Raw genomic sequence first — 14139 nt, 5'->3', positions numbered from 1 at the left:
GTTTCAGGGATCACAGCATATGGTCTGCTTAGGATGAGCAGAATATGCAGGATACCTAGGTGGGGGTTGGGAGCTGTCTAGGGAAAGTTCTAGAGGGTGATGGACAGATGGTTCCAAAGCTCTGGAGGGAAGCCAGGGCTGGGGGGTGGGGGTAAAGCTGGATGGGTGGCCCCTTCTCAGCTGGTCTCCCCCTGGCTCTCTGGAGGCAGGGAGCAGGCAGGGTGCAGGAGAGAGTTAGCCCTGGGAGCATCTGGAAACCAGGGGTGACAGGCATAGGCGTCAAAGGTTCCAAACTCCCTCCCTAGGATGGACAGTTCTGGGAGGCACGTTGAAACTTATCTGAAGTCTCAGAGGAATGGAGCTCCTGTTGCCTACAGCAGGGACCTGTCTGACACTCCTTCTATTGGCTTCTCTCCTTCCCTGTCTCTGTGGCTTGTGGGATCACTTCCAAATGAGGGCCGGTCTCAGGCTCTGCCTCCGGAGAACCTGAGATTAAGTCTAGTTGAAGCATTGGGACTGTGGGCCCCTGTGGGCTCCCAGGGGCTTGCACCAACTGTGTCCTCAGCCCCAAACCCAGGCCCAGGCCCTCCTTGTTACCTGCCTCTGCCTGCCCTGAAAGGGTTTGTGGACATAAACAGGGTGCGCCAAGCCCAAGGGGAAGGGGAAGAACAATGTCCCAGAGTGTCTCAGGGGAGAACTGGGCACTTCCTCCTGGAGTCTCTCTTCCTCATCAGACGGGGCCGGCAGTGAAATAAGCGACAGGAGCCCAGGCAGATGCACCACCAGGGGTCGGCCCAGACAGGGCTGGGGAAGGTCAAGAGCATAACCACCTCATCCTTGAGGATGTTGGCCCAGGAGCCCTGAGCTGCAGAGCTCTGTGATCAGGCCTTGTATTGGGCATCCAGACTCATTGGGGAGCAGCAACTCACTTTGATCAGTTATAAAAAATCTGTATTACTTTTATTTATTGATTCATTCATTTTATTATCATTAATCTACAATTACATGAAGAACATTATGGTTACTAGACTCCCCCCTTCACCATATATTACTTTCTATTGCCCCAGTAATATGAGTTTATCATAGAAAACTTAAAAAATAAAACCAAGCACAAAATAAAAAAACCATTAAGCTCATCTGTGATCTCCCCAACTCTGGGACAACTATTAGAAACATGATAGTTTTTATCCCTCTTACTTTTCCTAGGCCCACATTTTTTAATAAACAGAAATAGGATTATGTTGGTAATACTATATCATTTTAATTTACTAATGTACCATAAAGTCTTTTCTATGGCAAAATATATAGATCTATAGTAATTTTAAGGCTGCCATGGTTGTCCACTTTATTAATGGAATCCTCGGTCTGCTGTAGCAGAAATAAGGATAATAACAATAATATCCATTTAGTGAACATCTAGCATGTGTGGGTTATGCTAATCACGAAATAGTCATATAAGGGATGTACAGTTCTCCCCAGTTGACGGAGAAGAGTGGGGGCAGACGGGGAGTCAAATGACTTGCCCAAGGCCACAGAGCTATTAAGGCAGGATTCAAAGCCAGGCAGCTTTCCATAGCTGCTCTTAACCATGACGTTTGGCCACCTAGTGGGTCTCCCTTCCTGGACCCCCATACTTGTTTCCACCAAGAATTACCGATGAATTGGGAGTTCTAATTATGCATTTTACCTGTTCCATTTTGAAGGAAGCTTTTTATTGGGGTTGGCAGGGTGGGGTGGGGCAATCCTCACCAGCCCACCTGCCTATTTCCTTAAAGCTCCCTGGACATGTCAGTGATGGAAATGCCAGCCAGAGAGGGGAAGGGAATTGCCCAAGAGCACACTGCACAGAGGTTGCACAGGACTGGGGTCCTGGCTTTTGATTCCCTACTCAAGGCGTGGACAAAGCATGTGTGATGCACAGGACATAAACGTTAGAGGCCCAAGCTCCAAAGGGCAGAGGCCATGCCAATCCTGGTCACTGCTGTATTTGTCCCTGGCCCTGGCCCAGGGCTGCCATATAGGAAGTGTGATGGATAAGAGGATAAAGGGGCTAGGGCAGGGAGCAATGCCTGTGGAAGACTCCCAGGAGGAGCCTGGATGGGCTAAGGAGGGTGAGTGGGTGTGGACAAGCAGAGAGGGGAGGCCTTGGGCAGAACTGCATGTGTGTGGAGGCAGGATGGAGAAAGGGCGTGTTGGGGCCAGGATGGGAGGATGAGGGGGCTGGCCAAACAAAGGGTCTGGGTGTGTTTGAGTGGCCAGGGTAGACCCACGGAGGCCCAGGCCCACCCTTGAGCAGTCCCCCAACCACCACAGAACCCTGCCTGGGTGATTACTGAACAGGAACAGAAGGAGGAAGTTGTATGAGCGACACTCAGCTGGTGAGTGGGAGGCACGGCTTGGTTTCATTTCCAGAAGAGTCCTGTAGTTGTTCTGCTCTGGGTCCCACCCCCACCCTTGCCCATCCCCTGCTGTCTCTGCCCTTGGCTCCTGTAATGGTGAACTCCAAAGGCAGGAGGCCAGGAAGGAGCCATCCACGCCAGGAAATGGGGAGGTTGTGTGGGAATGCCCTGGGAGAGTGGCCCGACGAGGCTCCTTTGCCAGACCCAACTGTGAACTCTGGGGGCTGGGGACACAGCTCTCATCCTCCCTGCCTGGCAAACTCCTCCCCACCCTTCAAGACCCAACCTAAGATTCCTCATCTGGGAAGCTCCTCGAGAAATCTCCACCTAGGCAAACTGACATACCGCATCCTCTCGGAGCTCCCCCAGAGCTCAGTCTGTCCTTAAAAATAGATAAAAACAATCACTGGTTATTGAGCGCTCAGAGTGCACAAAGCGCTGTGCTAGACACCTCGCGACTTTGACGCCTTATTGGATCTTCTCAGCGTCACTGAGAGTCACCATCTCCAGCTCTATTGCATCAGCTGAAAGACTGGGACTTAGTACAGCCACACAGGTTGCAGATGGTGGGGCCGGGTCTACTGGACCCAGGGGTTTGAGGTTCTGGGCCATCCTGCTCGGGGTGTTTCAACATCTGCTTCCCCTACTGGCTTGAGAGCCCCAGTTGGAGCTTGTGTCCCTGGACTCCTGGCTCAGAACAGGGGCTGACACATGGGCAAATCTTTGAGCCTCTCGACCTGCCTTCACCATGATAAGGCCCTAGGCTGATGCCTTGCGTACAGAGGGCATTTAATAAATTCTTGTGACATTGAGAAACCTTGATTCTAGTCCAGGCTGTCTCAGATTTGCAGTATGACCTTGCCAAGTCACTTCTATTCTTTAGTCCTCAGTCTCCCCAGCTTTAGAAGGAAATGTTCAGAGACTCGGCTTCCTTCCTATCCTAAAATTCTGTCCTTTGCTCTAGAATATAGCATGGCATGCACTGTACACCCAGTTTCCCCTAGGACGAACATCTTCCATTCGTAGGGCACATTTATCACAACTAATGAACAACTATTGATATACTCTTATTAATTAATGTCCACACTATCTGCAGACTTCCTTACTTTTCCCCCTGATGTCCTTTTCCTGTTCCAGGACCCCCATCCAGGACCCCATCCAGGATACAACTTCACATCTAATCATCAGGTCTCCCTCGGTTCCTCTTGGCCAGGACAATTTCTCAGACTTTCCTTATTTTTGATGACCTTGACAGTTATAGGAACTGATCAGCTATATTGTAGGATATCTCTCTATTGGAATTTGTCTGATGTTTTTCTCATAATTACATTGAGATTATGAGTTCTGGGGAAGCAGAGGTGAGGTGCTATTCTCACCACATCATGTCAAGGGTACATCCCTGTGGATGACCACTGGCTGAGGCAGTGTTTGTCAAGTTTCTCCATGTAAAGTGACCTCCCTGCCCCTCCCCGTTTCCATGCTGTCCTCTTTGGAAGGAAGATATCACTGTGAGCAGCCCACACTTAAGAAGCAGGGAGTTATGCCCCCCAACTTGAGGGCAGGGTATTGTATTAGTATTTTCTTCTTTAGTATCTTTTAGTATCTTTCGTTATCTGTTTTTCAAAGAACTCCCACAGAACATTGCTACGTTCCATCTTCCCAACAGGCCTGGGAAATGTGGGAGATGGAGACATTCCATGAGGTGGCAGCGGAGGCTTAGGGTGGGGGGAATCAGAGGTTGGGTTGGGCCCTGTGGATCCCACCTCTCCCTCTTGGATGTGAAATATGTGGAGGCCAAGGTTCACAGATGGTCTGAGCAGGACAGAACCACAGAGCCTGTGTTCCAGACTCAGAGGGCTTGAATTCTGCCTGCGTTTGAATTCGAGGGTCTGTACTCCTTCACTGTGGCATGTCGCCTCGCCTCGCCTCTGGTTCCTTGTCTGTACAGTGGGGACAGCAATGGTGTCTACCTTGTAGCACTACATAGAACAAACAAGATGCTACCTTCAGAGGCCCAGCATGGGGCACTGCCCAGGAACCCTGCACACAGTGGCCAGGAGCTGTTGTTGTGATGATTATTTTTACAAGTTATTCTTTGAAGCCCTCCTGTTGTAGGCTGTTTCCTCTGCTCAGCAGGTTTCTAGTGCCCTCTGATCAATGGGGTCACTGCTCTGGCTGCAGATTTCCGCCCTGCCCTCTACCCTCCTGCCAGGCCAGCAGATCAAGGACCCTGACTCCTTTCATCTTTTCTCACAAACACTCTGAGATGTGGCAGAAGGAGGCCTGGGCTGGAGGGGGGCCAGCTCTGCCTGCTGGTGGCTCTCTGTGTGACTTTGGGAGAGTATCTGTCTCTCTTGGGGCCTCTTCTGGGGCCTGAGGGAAGTGAGGGGATAAATGGCTGTTTCTTGGCACTCAGCCTTCACGTGTCTCCCCCATTTTCACACAGGCAGGTCTTTTCTGCCTGTGACACCCCTTTTTTATCTCCAGACGCCAGGCTGGGCAGAGGTACCTTTGAACCTCAGACTTCCAATCTGTGAATTGGCCACACAGCCTCAGAAGGTGAGGCCATGAGGGTTTTGACTGTGTGGCCCTCACTCAGTGGTTGACACTGTCATCTGCATGTAATTGCTCGGGCCCCGCATATTCAGGTGCCTGCTTTCTCCACCCCTGGAGGCTGGGCGAATGCTGGAGGAGCCTGCTGGTGGCTGGCCACCCTTCTTGGCGGTGGCCCCTGAAGGAGAACATGTCCACCTGTTCCTCACTCCTGACTCTCCCAGGGCTGGGGACAGTTCTCTAGTGTCTCCTGTTTTAGGCCTTCAGGCCCATCTGGCCTCATGTCCTGGAATGCAGGTATGAGCCACCCCCCTACCCACAAATGTCAGCCGGGGCTCCACCTCAGCTGGCCCTCAGCTGTGGCTGCCATCAGTACAGACTGCTCTTCTCTGCCCCTCAGTCTGTCTCCCACTCAGGGACAGCTCATTTTCCCAGACCCTTCTCTGCTCTAACCCTTCATGCTCCCCACTGTCTCCAGTACAGAAGCCAAGTGGGGCATCCAAGGGTCTTCAGGGCTCCTGCAGCCACCCTTCCCACCTCACTTCCCCCCATCCAAACTGCCCGTCACGTTTTGCTCCATTAGCGCTATCCTTGTAGTTCCAAACACAATGGTGTTTTCAGCCTCTGTGTCTTTGCTCATGCTGTTCCCTCTGTACCATTTCACCTGCAGCCATCTCATCTGGCTTCTGCACTCTCCAGAAACAACCTCCTCCTTTCCCCAGCCCCCCTACTCCACCACACAAGCGCTGGGCTGGGGGCCCCTCCAGCCCCTGGTTCCTGCCTCACCACTGGCTTTGCATGCTAGTTACACTTCCCTGCTCCTGCAGGCCGTGTGCAACTCCAAGGCGAGACTAAACCTGGTTTCTTCGCTACTGTATCCCAAGCACCTAACATGGAGCCTAGCACATCATGGATCCTTAGGAAATATTGACTGACCAGAGGAAGGAAGAATAAAGCTTAGACAGGGGGTGGGGTGGAGGGCGTTCCAGGCAGAGGGACCAGCGAGTGAGGAGGCCTCAGGGTGGATGATCTATGAGGGAGTGGCAGCAGGGAGGTGGGCTTTACACGGAGGGAAGGGGACTAAGTTCTGCAAAGGAGATCTGAGTGGCTGGCAAGTGCCAGATAAGGCTGATGTGCTGACCAGCTGGGCATTTCTCTGTAAACTGTAAAGTGCACGGCTATGGGCAGTGCCAAGCCCATGCCACAGCCTCAGGCTGGAGCCTGCCCACTTTTCCTGTAGCCCTGAGGCTGGTGGCTTCGAGCAGACAACTTGCAGCATCCATGTGGGGCATGACAGGGCTGGTCTGGAATTTCCCTTCTGAGTGACTGTAATCAGTCAGCTTCTGAGTCGCTGCTCCAAGGGTGGGATGGGCTCAGGATGGCCATAGCCAACAGGCTGCAATCAAGCCAGAGCCACCAGCGTCTTGGGTGAGGTGCAGGCAGCACCCATGATCCCACATTATGGGAAAGGTCTGCTGCTAGTTTGTGGGGCCAGGCTTCACTCTCCTTCCAGCCGTCCCTTGTGGCTTTGACCCAGACAGGGGGAAGGGGGGAAGAGGAGGTTTCCAGAGACAGTGGACTGTGCACAATCGGTGCTCACCATCTCAACGATGTTGACATTAGCAGTATCTGTCACCTGCTGGGCACTTTGGGTTGGGAAAATGTCCTCCTTTATGTTCCAGGCCTGGCTCGGCTGTGTACACCATTGGTGGTCAATAGATGTTTGCTACTCATTAATAATGATGAATGATTTGCAGGTACTAAGCAATGAGTTGATGTTTTACTAAGAATATTTTAAGCAAAGTAATGCACCAAGTGACACTTACTTATCCACCAGAGCAGATCAGCAAATTCTTGCGTCTGCATAATCCTGGGAGTTGGTAGGGTTGTTGCCCCACTCAACTGATGAGTAAATTGAAGCTCAGAGAGGGCCTCATTCACATAGAACTTGAGCTTTTGTATGTGGGTATCCCTAGCCAGTGTGTTCTGTCCAGCCAACTGGGCAGCATCTGGTCTGTGCTGGGCATGTGCCAGGCCATAATCCCAAATGTACTTGGGGTGTGTCTCCATCAGGGTTTTGAGCATGTCCTGGAGGAGGGGGCATTTACTAAGGACCATAATGGACAGGAAGGGTTGGGAAGCTAGGGATATGAGTGAGTATTCCTGGTGGGAGTTACAGCCTGAGCAAAGGCCCAGAGGGATGGTTGAAAATAATGAATGCTTCCAGCACTCAATAATGAAACTGTTGTGCTGGCCACATCCTCCTGAAGTGTCCCTGAGAACCTCAGCCACTGAGCCTAGCTCTCGAAGCCAGCAGTGGCTGCGGGTGGAAGGCTGCCTCTGTGCTTGCAGAACCAAGCCTTGTCCCAGTCGCCTGCACTCCTTAAGGAGAGTGTGGAGGGGTATGAATGAAGGCTCACATATACTGAGCGTACATCACCTCATTCCATCCTCACCTGAGCCTTCTGAGGGAAGTGCTATCTTTAACCCATTTTTCAGGTTGGCAGACTGAGGCCTAGAGAAATGGTATGCTCAAAGTCACATAACCAAGAAGTGGCAGAGTTGGGACTTGAACCCAGGTCTGTGGGTGCCAAGTTGGTGCTTTTAAGCCCTCTTGTCATCCCAGCTCTAGCAGAAGTTGGAACTTTCCATTGAACTCCTGGGGATGGATCTAGTGATGTGCTGGTAAATATTTAACAACTAGCTTTCTGGAAGGAAAAAAAGCCTTGGTTTATAACATTTGCCCAGTTCCAAGGTGTAAATACTCCTGCCGTGGCTGATATCAAGCTACCAACATGACATCATTGAGCTTGGAGTTGGGAAGAGATGAGTACAATCAGCTGTTGCAAGTAGGAAGTGACAGTTTCAGCACTCCCTGGATTAATCTCTTACATAGCCTTCAGACATGCCTAAAGAGTGGATGAGGACCGAGGAAACTGCTTCTCCAATAGGGGGGCCTGCCCAGAATCCTGGGAAGGTGCAGTTAATCTTTAAGCCAGTCTTGCAAAGAAGTGCAGCCGTATCACCAGCCCAGGCTGACTTGTGGTGCTGGCCCTGATGCTGACTTGCTATGGAACTTTGAACAGCCCCCTACCACTCTGGCTTCAGTTTACCAATGTTAAGAGCTACCATTCGTTGAACATAGCCCCAGCCAACCTCGTGCTTGTCCAGAAGTTGCTAATCTTCCCAGGAATCCTCTGTGGCCATGTTCACTCTTGTTTTACAGGCAAGGGGACTGGGCTGGGGAAGTTGAAGGACTAGTACAAGGTGTAGCAGATGGGCAACTACCTTAGATTTGAACCCAGATCAGTCTGGCTCTAGGCCTTGCTCCTTCCTGTTCTCCTGGAAGCTATATTGTACTCTGAGGCTTTTGTCTCCCGTATTAGTGTTCCTCTCCCAGCTTCCCTCAGGAGAAGCCCAGGTCTTGTGTCATTTGACTTGGCTGGGCCTTAGTTTCCCATCTGTGAAATGGAAGAACTTTCAGAGAAATAAAGTGGAGTTAGATGTTGGTATTTAAAGCTGGATTCAGGCCACCTCACCGTGTGCCCTGATTCTAGGAGGATAGGTGGAGAGCTAAGACTGGGGTGCCACCCCCAACAGTGGGCCAGGAAGTGGCAGGGTAAGCTGGGGTCAGATGGTCATTGGGGAAGGCTTTGTGGCCCAAGGTGGCATTTCCTCAATGTCACCTTTCTCTGCTATTCTCCCTGTCCCCCACATCCAGATGTACTTTGCCTTTAATTTACTTGGCAGTGTGATTACCACTAAGTACCCACTTCAACCCCCTTCTTAGCAGCATATCCAGAACTCAATGACTTCTGATGAGCTTCCTTAGTTGCTTTAAAAATATATATACATTAAAATGAGCACATCTATCAAAATAATTGTTGCTCTGCCCTACAGGGTCGCTTCAGCCTCAGTTCCCACTTTGGGAAGCTCAGGTCAAGGCCAGGGTCCAAGGCTTGTTCTTGTTCTTGTCAGGTGACTCCCTTCTCTGTGCCTCAGTTGCTTCATCAGTAAAGTGGGGTAAATCGTTGGCCTGCGCCGCCCAGGTGGTTGTTAGGAATAGATCTCAAAGTCAACTTGAGCTGATTAGCATGGTGCCTGGCAAGGAGCAAGCGCTCCATTAGTGCTAATGTTATTATTATTACTAATAATTGCGAGAAAGACAGACTTGGAGTGAATAGGGTGAGTGGGTTGCAGGGAGATAGGGAGCGCATTTTGGCCCTAGAGTGTACGGGGGTCCCACAGGGTGGGCCTTCCTCAAGGGGCGGGGCGGGGCGAGGGCGCGGCTATTGTGTCCCTGCTTCCGCCCCCTTCCGCCCCTCCGGACCCCTGGCTAGAGTTTGGGAGGGGCCCGCGCACTGGTCTCTCCCGGTCACCGGCGGGGAATCGGTGCCCGCACGCTTCCTCGTTCCTTGGCCTGCCGGCGGCCTGCCGGCCCCTCCTCCCTGCTCGCGCGCGCGCTCCCTCCCTCTTCCCCTCCTCGGGCCGCCTCCTCCTCCTCCTCCTCCTCCTCGCTTTCTCTCTCGATCTGTCCCTCCCGGCTCGGAATCCATTCCGGCCTGGGAGCCGGAGCGGCCTGGCCGCTGTCTGCCGGATCCTCTGGCCGTCTGGTGGTCCGCCCTTCCAGGCGTCTGTCGGCCGGTGCGTCCGCCTGCTGGCCAGCCCAGGTGAGCCCCTCGCCCCTCCGCGGGCCCGCAGTCCCGGCCAGCATGGCGAGCCCCCGCCTGGGGACCACCCTGGCGTCGGATCGCCGGGCCGCGGGGGCCCTCGCCCACCCTTCCAACCCCCATCCCTAGGTCTGAGCCGCGATCCCGGAGCACAGCGCGGGCGCACAGGGACGTGCCCCGCGCGGCCTTTTGTTGTGATGCCGCAGGGGGAGGGGGATGGGCGGGGGGAACCCAGGCTCCTGACCACTAGGACCCCCTCTCCCTCTCCCTCCCCCTACGAGACCCCTGAGAGTAGCGAGCCGGGCCGAGCCCCCAGGCCAGGTCTAGGCCAAATCTGAAATCTGAGCCAGTAGGCGCCGCCTCTGGCCGCAGCTGCCGGCCTGGCGCCCCCAGCCTGGGGTGGGAGGTGGAGAGGGGGTGGGCAGGGTGGGCCTGGGGAAACCAGGCAGGGGTTGCGGGGGCCGCGGCACCAGAACCTCCCTGTTTTAGTGGGGCTTCAGGTAGGGCCTGGTGGCTCTGGCCTGGAAAGGATTGGGCCAGAGGGTGCTTGGCCCTCACTGCCCCCAGCCCCCAGCCTCACCCTTGGGCAGGCCCAGCTGCCTGCCTGCGCAGAAGTTGGCAAAAGTTTTGGGTTTTCACCACCAGGCTGGGTCCATCTATCTGTTTGCCTAGGCTGGGGGTAGGGTTGGGTTTGAATCCCAACAGAGGCCACCACTTGCCTTGCTGTGCATCCTCAGACAACTGCCTGCCCTCTCTGATCTGGGGATCCTCATCAGTGGCAGGTGGGCCTGCTGGGTTGGTGGAAGGATGGGGGTGAACAGAAGGGGCTCACCTGTGGGTTATCAGTCAGCTACAGAGCTTTCAGGCTGACTTGCTAGTGGACAGAGCAAGTGTGTAGCCCTGGGTGAAGCTTCCTGGGCTTTAGGGACTTTGTACAGTTGGGGCAAGTGGTCCCTGAGTCACGTGGGGTGAGTCCAGGCACAGACACAGTGCAGCTGAGATCGGACATGGTTTCAAGAATGGGCCAGGCTGGTCCTGTTGCCGACCCTTTTCTTAGCCTCCTGCCTAGGGAGGCAACACACCTAGTCTTCTCATCTCACTGGGTGACCTAGGCCAAGGGATTGCCCCTCTGAGCCTCTATATGTGAAATGGGGATCCTCAGGGCAGAATGTATGCACTTCTGCATGTAGGGGCTGGACGTGTAGTAGGTGCTCAATAAATGAGCAGTTCACTCGTGAATTGTATAAAATGGGTGGGAGGTAAGGTTGCTGTCCTTAGTAGGGCACATCTCCAGAAGCGGATGGATTGGTGCCTAAAAAGCCTCTTCATAACCCCTTGAAACAGCTGAAGCACAGTCCTGTCACTCTGCAGCTGTGACTTTAGGTAACTCACTGCTCTGTCCGGCCTCAGTTTTGTTAAGTATAAAATGGGTCGATGTTAGTGATAGCTGCTAACATCTACTGAGCAGCTCCTGTAGGGTAGGGACTCTTGTTTATCCCCATTTTGCTGATGGAGAAACTGAAGCTCAGAGAAGGGAGGTGATTGGCCAAGGTCACACAGTTTGAAGCTGGGATTAGAACCTATGCCTCAGGGACCCCAGTCTGGCTGCCTTTGTACTCCTCCAGGGTTAGGGGAGCAGGGGTTCCCAGCATGGGACCAGGCACAGGACAGTGTTGGCAAAGACTATATTAACGAGTGATTACATGGAAGCCATGAGGCCCTTTTGGTGCAGTGGTGCCTTGATGATATGATCTTTCCACCCAGGGAAATGATGTACGGTGTGTCACCTCTCTCAGCTGACTGCCTGCCAACGCCCTCCTGTGTGACTCCTGGGGCTCTGTTCCTGAAGGTGTCCCTGCCAGGAGTACCCTCTCCTCCATGAGCTGTTTATCTGCTCTTGCCTTTAAGGCTTAGCTTAAGGCCCACCTCTCCCAGGAAGGCTCCCTGGCTCTCGCCTCCTCTCCTGTAGCCTCTTCCTGGAGCCTGAGTTATCCCCAGCCCACAGTCCAGTCCCTGTTATTGTTTCTCCCCTGATTCATTCCCTGGGGGTGGGAAGGAGTGTCCAGCTCCCCCAAGCCCTAGGAGCCAGGGAGGAGATGGCTCAGTGACCTGTTGACAATCCATCCAGTTGACCCCATTTTCCCAAACCTGCCTAGATCTAAACATCTATGACCCTGTACTGAGCACCTGCTATGTGCTTTGAATTTAGGCTGAGTAGTATGGTGATGGGTTTGGCAGTGGGAGCTGTAGGGGGCATTGAGAGGCTTCCAGGAGGTGGTGCTGAGGGGGAGCAGAAGTTTGCTCAGCAAAGCAGGGCAGAGGGTACTCTTTCTTCCCTTCTGCTCAGACACTTCCCAGGGTCCCTGGGATTGTGGAGAGTGGTCAGTTTGGGCAGGTCCTTGCTGGGGAATCGTGAATAGGTCCCTGGCTTCCCAGAAGTTTGAGACCCAAGGGTGAGCCAAGTAGCAAACAAGTTGCCAAATAAATTAATATATAATCACGGATGTGATAAGGGCTCAGAGAAAAAGGCGTAGGGTGCAGAGGAATCTTGAAGAAAGCTTGTAGGAGTTGGCCAGGCATGGAGCTAGGGAAGGGCTTGCCAGGTAAAGGGAATTTCATGTGCAAAGGCTCTGGGGTGTGGGAATGTGTGCTGTTTTGGAGAGACAGTGGGAAAGCCTGTGAGTCGAGCATAGAGGGTTAAGGGGAATGGGTGTGAGGGGAAATAGGGGTTATTTGCAGCAGGGCTAGACCATGCAGGGCCTTGTGGGCCTCTGGGAAGAGTTTGGCTTTCATCTTCACAGGAGGGGCTGATTGGTGTCCCTTGTGTGAGAAACCCTGCGCTGGAGGCATGGGATACAGACCAGCCAAAGCATCTGTGGACCGGACTCCCAAGTATTCTATGGGGGCCTAGATCAGGTGTCAAGAGGAGGAAGTATTTGAGCTGGGCTTTGAAAGGACAGCAGGAGTTTACTGGCAGGAAGGCAGGAGATGGTGAGAGCCATGGGTTGGGGAAGTGCAATGCCAGGGTGGGGGGCAGGTTGGTGGGGAGTGAGGTGGGAAGCAGGGAGGGGACAGCTGGAGACCAAAGGTATGGTAAGGGCTCAGGAGGCGGACAGGTCTGTTCAAGTTCTGACCATCTCCACTTGTGTCTTTGGGTCATTTACTGTATCTTTCTGAGACTTAGTTCTTTATTTTGAGAGAGGGGACAGTAACATCACCCTGACCAGTAAAGGTTAAAGGGGGGCTGGATGCCCTGTGCCTGGCACAAGTTCCTGGCCCACAAGGACATGGGGCTTGCCTTGAGTGGTGTTGTGTTGGGCAGGCCGGTTGGCCCGTGGGTCTGGCCTCGCCAGCTGTGTGGTGAAGGCTTTGAGTGGTTGACCTTATTGAGTCTGAAGGTGCTGGTCTGGGCAGGACTGGCCTAGGAAAGATGTTGGCAGCCCAGGCCACGCATGTGCTGGGAAATTTGAGTCTTGTTCTGCTCTCTGTGCACCCGGAGGATGAACTGGGGAGAGCACACTATTGGTCTACCTCAGCACAGCATCCTGAAAGCCTGCCTTAGGCAAGATTGACCCTTTTCTCAGATGTCAGTATTAAAAACCCAGAGAGGAGCAGCCGTTTCCTGCCTGGGTCGGGTGCCCCTCATGCCTCTATCTCCCGTTGGGTTCCCACAGCCCTTTATTTCCCCTCCACTGCTCCCACTGCCTTATCTCCATGGTAAGCTGCCCTGGTTTTCACTTGAGCCCCTAGGTGGGAAGGGGGCAGTTACTTCCTCTGAGCTGCCTCAGTTTCCTCATCTGTGAAGTGGGATAATATGAGTCATAGCTCCTAGGATGTCCCAAGAGGACTGAAATAAAGTATTTAGCACACATTAACTCAATAAGTAAGGGCGGGAAAGAATCCAGACACAGACTCAAGTCCTTCCTCCTCTGGCAGCTGACACCCTCTTCCTGTGACTCAATTTCTGAGGCTGTGTAATGGGCCTGGGACTGACACTAATAGGGCCAAGGGGAGAATGGGTTAGATCCTCACCAGGAGGCTTGGCTCTGTATCACTGTTCCTAGAGAGGGTGGCCCCGTAGACACCTCCCCTGTGTTCAAGGCCCTGTTCCAAGATCTATGTCCAAAGGCTAGTCACTTAGCCTCTCCGAACCTCAGCCTCTGTACCTCTCCCTTGAGAGGATTGAATCAGCTAATGTCTCCCAGCAGCCTGAATTTACTGGACGCTCAGTAATGTTACGTATCTCTTTCTCCCTTCCCCTCCCTCTCGGAGGCTTAGGGCCTACAGCCCCCAGACCTGGAGACCCGGTCTTGGCTTCATGGGAAAGAGTGCCCTGATAGATTAGTAATATCTGCCATGGCAGAGGATTAGAGAGCATTATACCTGGGCCATGAGTGTGTCATTCCTGATACATTCTGACCTCTTTTCACAAATGGTAGAATTGAGGTCAGAAAGACCCAGGACATATTATCCAAGCTGGGAGAAAAATGCACATTTCTCATTTTTTGATCCAGGGC

At 53.1% G+C, this 14139-nt stretch overlaps 1 protein-coding gene across 4 annotated transcripts in view; it reads left to right on the top strand.

Annotated features, from left to right (window-relative positions):
* The first annotated feature begins 9342 nt into the window (after positions 1 to 9342).
* The window catches only part of SRC (SRC proto-oncogene, non-receptor tyrosine kinase), a 52211-nt gene continuing 47414 nt past the window's right edge, over positions 9343 to 14139 (top strand). The window contains exon 1 of one of the 4 annotated variants that reach the window (XM_037012797.2): positions 9343 to 9622. The gene's annotated coding sequence lies outside the window, so the exon portion shown is untranslated. The remainder of the gene's footprint in view (positions 9623 to 14139) is intronic. The other 3 variants (XM_017667620.3, XM_017667623.3, XM_017667624.3) reach the window with 3 other exon arrangements.

Source organism: Manis javanica, chromosome 5, assembly GCF_040802235.1.
Source record: "Manis javanica isolate MJ-LG chromosome 5, MJ_LKY, whole genome shotgun sequence".
Lineage (NCBI taxonomy): Eukaryota > Metazoa > Chordata > Mammalia > Pholidota > Manidae > Manis > Manis javanica.
Note: the sequence above shows the minus strand (reverse complement) of the source record. Positions and strands in the feature narration are given on the sequence as shown.